Below are 7,202 nucleotides of genomic sequence, written 5' to 3' on the forward strand. Positions count from 1 at the left end.
ATGACAGGCATTGCTGTGATATTTGGATATGCACTTTTAGGTTCTACATGGCTCATAATGAAGACAGAAAATATAACACAAGAATGGGCACGCAAGGTTGCTTCTTATACGCTTGGTTTTGTAGGTATTTTCATGGGACTAGTGAGTGTAGTGACACCATTTTTAAATGAACGTATTAAAAACTTTTGGTTTAGCATGCCAAATTTTTATTATTTATTTTCTATTCCATTACTCACATCTTGGCTATTTTTCATGCTGTGGTTTGATCTTCAGAATACTAAACGGGAGTACCGTCCATTCTTTCTCAGTATTGCTATTTTTTTTATGGGATATTTAGGTTTAGGAATTAGTATCTACCCATGGATTATACCTTTTCAATATACCATTCTGGATGCAGCCGCTTCTGGGCCAAGTTTATCTTTAATGCTCATTGTTATAATACCGCTTTTACCAATCATTTTAACTTACACTGGTTATTGCTATTATGTCTTTCGTGGAAAATCAAATTATGAACACACATATTAAGGAGTTAGTGACCTTATGGTTAAAACGTTACCCTTAAATCAAGCAGTCGTTCAGGCAATGGCGTCAACTCAAGAACCTTCATTAGCAAACCCTCCTATGGATTTTCTGAAAAGTTTTTGAGTATATTGTATTTTTAATTTGTAGAATAAGTTTTTTTCCTTTTTGCATGCTAACCAAAAAGGGTTCTGTCATCCTTCTTGTCATATAAGTAGCTTGACGCGGGCATTCAGTTTTCTTTATAATTTTCTTTGTGAAAGAACAAAAATGCTTATTTGTAACCATAGCTGGCTTACCAAATGCTGGGAAGTCTACATTAATTAACAGCATCATAGGCAAGAAAATTGCAATTGTCACCCCTAAAGTGCAAACAACAAGGACGCAAATAAGGGGTGTTGCAACATGCAACAACACACAAGTTGTCTTTACTGACTCCCCAGGAATTTTCTCAGCAGAAACAAAACTTGAAAAAGCTTTAGTCAAATCTGCATGGTCGGCAGTTAAGGATAGTGACATCACTTTGTTGCTTGTTGATGTAAGCAATTATTTGAAAAATATAGAAAGAATTAAGACTATATTTATGCGGCTGCAGCGCACAAAAGGCAGATGCATTTTGGTTATCAATAAAACTGATTTGGTAAAAAGGCCTGAATTAAAGATGGCGCATGAGCATCTGAATTTGCTTTATAAATTTGAAAAGGTTTTTATGATATCAGCATTAAAGAATGATGGACTTTCTGATTTGATGAATTACTTGTCTGAAGTTGCATCGGTGAGCCCCTGGTTTTATGAAGAAGATCAAATAACCGATTCCTCGACAAATTTTTTATCAGCAGAAATTACGAGAGAAAAATTATTCTTGAACTTGCGTGAAGAATTGCCATACTCTACAGCTGTTATAACTGAACAATTTGAGGAAAAAAAAGATAAGAGTTTAGTCATCAAACAGATCATATTTGTGTTGAAAGATAGTCATAAAAAAATAGTACTAGGAAAAGATGGCAGTAATATTAAAAAAATTAATATCGAAGCGCGTGCTGAACTAGAAAAATTATTTGAGTGCAAGGTACACCTCTTTTTATTTGTGAAAGTGCGACCTTGGATCGACCGTCCGGAGGAGTATATAGGCAATGCTTAATTCTTTATTGGTATTTGATATTGAAACTATACCAGATGTAAATTCCTGCAAAAATTTACTCAATATTAGTGATGATAGTAGTGTAGAAGAGAAGAGGGATGCATTAACAAAATATCATCTTGAAATAACAAACGGGCAAAACTCTTTTCTGCGTCAGCCTTTTCACCTTGTTGTAGTTATTAGTTTTTTACTTTGCAATATAAGCTACCAGAGTGGTTATGAGGTGTTCACACTGCAAGAAATAAGATCTGGAGGCACACTAAATTCCAGTGAAAAGGAGCTAGTGAAAGGATTTTTTAACTACATATCAGAGAAAAAGCCAAGATTAGTTTCGTTCAACGGACGCACTTTTGATATACCAGTGCTGAAGTATCGTGCTATGGTCCATGGCATTCAAGCAGAATATTTTCATAAAGCTGGCGATAAGTGGAATAGTTACAATCAGAGATATAGCAGTGATTGGCATTGTGATTTGCTTGAATCCCTCTCTGATTTTGGAGCTTCTGCGAGAGTAAAAATGAACGAAGTTTGTGCAGCATTTAATCTTCCTGGTAAGATTGGAGTTGATGGGTCACAAGTTATGGGCTTATACGATAGCGGCAAGATACAAGAGATTCGAGATTATTGTGAAACAGATGTAATTAACACTTATTTGATTTACTTAAGGTTCATGCATCATCAGGGAAGGATTACTACTGAAAGCTACAACAAAAGTGTGGAAGAGCTACTTTTAGAGTGCGAAAAAAAAGAATACCTAAAGAAATTTAAAGAAGAATGGCAAATAACTTGTGGTGGAAAAATTTTACTTCCATAGAATAAATAGTCGAGTTATAATGCACTAACAAGCGAACCTCTGTACTAAATTTTGGTTAATATACACGTTGAGCATATTAAGAAAGTTGCTTTTAAGGTATTGCATTTTACTTTTATTTTCGTTATAAGGTTGCTTTAAGTTGAATTTTCAACATTTTTATACTATTTACATTTAAGATATGATTTCGAAATTTTTTGGGGGCACTTCATGAAAAAGTCTATGTATACTAGAACTGCTCTAGTTTCTTTATTAACTTTATGTTCTTTCAGCAGTTTTGCAGCTGACTTTCCTGATGAGAGTATGAAGGAAATAAAAAAGCAAGAGAGCACAAAAACTTCTGGAAAAACAGAAGTTATGAAAACATCAAATAAAAAACTGAAAGAAAAGATGGACAGAATATGTAATGCTGATCCAAGAAAAAAAGCTGAAGAGCTTAAGAAAAAAGAGGAGCTAAGATTAGCAGCCGAGCAGAAGAAAAAAGAGGAGATCAGGCTAGCAAATGAGAAAAAAGCAAAGCTTATAGAGGATTCAAAAGCGAAAGCTCTAAACGCTAAGAATTCTAATATAGAAAAAGGTAAAGTTTCAAAAACTAAGCGTTCTAAAACTAAGAATGCTAAAGTTGAAGCTAAAGATGTAAAGAAGGATATAAAAGTTGTTAACAAAAATACAGAGGAAAAAGGTAAGGCAAGTCCTGTTGTTTCAGTTGGTGGAGTTGATATTATCGATACCAATCAAGGGCAAAGTAATTTAAGAATAACTTTTGGTGGTGTTGTTGATGCTCAAGGTTATGGCAAAGCTGGACCAAGTGGCGCAGATTATAAACGTTATAACGTTATGCCAAACAGATCTACAGAGTATTATAATGCCACTCCAGATATAACAAAAGGAGCAAATCCAATATTCTATGAAGGAATAGGAAATATTGGTGATTACAGCAACGATATGGGTATGATTGCTGATGCAATATTGCACCTCAGAGCAGAAAATAAGAATGAAGATTTAGGTCTTCTTTATGGTGCTGACGTGCAGTTTCATGTCCCAGTGACCGAAGGTAAGGGAGCTTCACAGGGTGTTTATGCTGCAAAAGGCAGAAGTGCGCATGTGTTTGTTAACTCAAAATATGGTGACGTGAAGCTTGGTTACCAATTTGGTCCTGAGGCTCTGATGAGGCTTGATGCAACAAGAATTGCGACTGTTGACGGAGCTGCAGATAGTGACTGGTTCAGAAAAGTGAACTTAGAAGGAAGCGCTGCTAGCTTTCCATTTTATGTAACACCACGTCTTTACACTGAAAGTTTTTCGAGTGAAAGTGAAAAATTCTCTTTCCGTATGGCAGGGAAATATAACAAAGGCGTTATGACTACACTGCCATTTAGAGTTGCTTACTACTCACCAAATTATATGGGCGCAAGATTTGGTATCAGCTACTCACCTCGTTATGATAGTGGTTTGTTTACTGTAAAAGAAACAGTTTCAGAAGATAAAGGCGGTAAGATAGAACATAAGGAAACGATAAAGCATGTCGGCCCAGACTATGAGCACATAGTAAGTGCTGGTGCATCATATGAATATGACTTTGATAAACATAACATAAAAGTTAAAACTTCTGCAGTTGGTGAATATGGCTTTCCAAAGCAACCAAGTAAAGATAAGCATCTTTATAAGGAATTTGTGGAGTATAATGACCTGATGGGTGTTAATTTTGGTGTAAGCGCTGATTATAAGATTAATGAAGATCAAGGCGTAAAGTTTGCTGCCTCTTTTGCATACTTGGGCAAATCTGGTCAACCGAAGGGTATTAAAAAATTAATTGGTGATACCTATACGGAAATTGATAGTAAAGATGCTACTGATGGCAAAAGAGTGGAAGGGCTGAAAGCTCAATTTGGTAAAGATAGTATAGATACCATGTATTGGACTGTAGGAGCTGGGTATCAACATGAGAATATCTACACAAGTTTGACGTATTTTGGCAGCAGAATGAATGACAAAGATATGCTTCATGATGGTGCACTTGGCGTTCAATATGATCTGTCTCCTGCATGCAGTAAGAACAAATTTGTTCCTTACGCAGCTCTCCATTATTTTATGACTAACGAAACAGGTAAGCTGAAAGATGAGTCTGATGCTGATGTACCTTCTAACCAAGGAATTCTCCTTCTTACTGGTGTGAAGTTTTCTTTCTAACCAGCCAGTACACACCACAGTTAATTGTGGTGTATTCTTGTCTGTTAGTGTTTATTTGTCGATCAAATAAACATATGGTGTCCTCTCTCCTGTCATCCCAGTGCGTGACACACAACTGTACGAACATTGTGATTTGAGGACACTCCACCAAGAAGGATGTCATCCCAGTGCCCAGACACTGGGATCCAGCTTTCCATGCAACTTCATCAAAAGCGTTTATTCAGCATAAGATCAGCCACTTTTTATGCTCACCAAATCAGTTTGCTTACTTACAAGCAAAATTTCCTGGATTCCAGTGTCAAGCACTGGAATGACACCCTATGGTCACCGGAATGACGCTTTATGGCTACTTAGATGATGAGAAAAGAACACACTGCCCTTATTCTACTGGCCGTATAGCTACTTTCAAATTTAATCAATTAAGCAGGAGGACCCTATGCAAACCACACTAAAAAATCATTTAGCTGGAGAATTACTTACCACTGCTACGTGCTGGAAATTAACGCTTGCAGGTGGAGAAGTAATGGGATTCACTGACTATGATGAAGACTTAAATATTGATAATATACTCTATAAATCTTCAAGTGGATTTACAGCCAGTAGTATAATATTAAACAGCAATTTAAAGACTGATAATTTGGAAATTGAGGGAATATTAAATAGTGTTGATATCAAAAAAAAAGATGTTTTATCAGGAAAGTACGACTTTGCAAATATTGAGATATTTCTTGTGAATTATAAAGACTTGACCCAGGGAACAATGAATCTACATTCAGGAATTTTTGGTAAAGTGACATTAAGTAGTGGAAGATTTATTGTTGAAATTAGAGGGCTTTCAGCAAAGCTTGAGAGAAGCATAGCAGAATTATACTCTCCTGCATGCAGAGCACAATTTTGCGATGATAAATGTAAAGCCGATACTAAAAAATTTAGTAAAATAAGTACAATCACTAAAGTAATAGACGAAAGAAGATTTGAAGACACGAATTTAACTGAGAGTGATGAATATTATAAGCACGGAGTAGTAAAATTCTTTGGCTCAATAGCGTTTGAAGGTGTAGTAAAAGAATATAAAAATAAAGTAGTTACGTTGTTTACTTCGCCTCCATACCAAATTTTTGCTGGAGATAAATATTCAATACTCGCAGGTTGCGATAAAACATTTCCAACTTGCAGAAGCAAGTTTAACAATACTGTGAATTTTCGTGGTGAACCCTATATACCAGGTTTTTATATTGTTTAGCAGTACAATTTTCAATATTATGAATAAGCATGGAAAGGTGGCTGAGTGGTCTAAAGCACACGCTTGGAAAGCGTGCACATATGAAAATATGTCGGGGGTTCGAATCCCCCCTTTTCCGTATGTTACTTCTAGAATAGAATAAAACCCCCGGTCGCGCACACAACTGTACGAACATTGTAATATGGTACAATGTTACAACTATGCGGTGGTAATTTACGATAAATTCATGTAGCCATTTCAAATTTAGCCATACCAATGTCAGTAAATTGATTAAGCAAATAACACTTGAGTAGCAGTTCCTTCCCACGATTAATTTCAGATTTGTTCCGAAAATTAAACCCGAATGTTTGTTTCAGTCGCGAGAAAAAACTTTCTACATAAGATCTTTTTCCGTAGTTTGTTTGCCTTTTCCACCTCTTCATTCCATCTTCGCTGTATGACTTTATTAGTCTAATTGCAGCATTTCTCTCTACCATACTTTGGATGCTCTGCTGCATTGTTTTTTTGGAGGAATTTTTGTCTTTATGCCGCATTCATCACACAATTTATAGAGTTTATGTCTGTCATATGCTCTGTCTGCATATAGTGCTTTTATGGCATGCTGAAAATTAACTCCTTTAAGTAAATCGCAAGCTCCATAGTGATCAGACCGTTACTGTATTTTGCAGCTATGGCTTTTTTGCTGTTTATATTCAACATTACATGCAATTTTCTTGTCTGTTCATAGCCACGATATTTTCTATCAGCGCTATTTTCCTTGCTGTGTGTTGTTATAAATGCTGATGCTTGTGCTATCTATGGCAATTTCGATATCTTCCATATTATTTTTATCAATTCTGCAATCATTGATCTTAATATTAAGTTTTTTTTGAAGCTTGCGAATAGCTGATAACTGCCAAATCTCTTCCTATTTGTTGCAAATATCCTTTTATAAACCCGACTGTTTGTCTTAAGCCAATTCTAAAAAGATTAACGATTATATGCACTAAAATCACAACTTTATCACTATAAATATAGTTGCCGCCCTGCATTTTTGGACTATTTTCATACCAATTTTCGATAGCTTTATCGATGTAACGAAAAATATTTCCTCTTTTTTCTAGAAATTTGTTATATTCATGGCAGTTACTAACTCTCATTTTTTGTGGCATATTTTTTCTTCAACAGTTAAATAGCTATTTATAATGAATTTTGTCAGTAGCCACCAGATTTTTTCAGTTGCTATGCAACAAAGCTATCCCAGTGTCAAGCACTGGGATGACAGGAAAAGAGGCTATTTGGATGACATCTTTCTTCTT

General features: G+C 35.5%; 1 non-coding gene across 1 annotated transcript; it reads left to right on the top strand.

Moving 5' to 3' along the window:
* Positions 1–5,935: 5,935 nt before the first annotated feature.
* Positions 5,936–6,022, top strand: Trnas-gga. The gene has a single exon. It is a non-coding gene; the product is annotated as a tRNA-Ser (tRNA).
* Positions 6,023–7,202: the final 1,180 nt, after the last annotated feature.

Source organism: Drosophila ananassae (genome assembly GCF_017639315.1).
Source record: "Drosophila ananassae strain 14024-0371.13 chromosome 4 unlocalized genomic scaffold, ASM1763931v2 tig00000241, whole genome shotgun sequence".
Classification (NCBI taxonomy): Eukaryota; Metazoa; Arthropoda; class Insecta; order Diptera; family Drosophilidae; genus Drosophila; species Drosophila ananassae.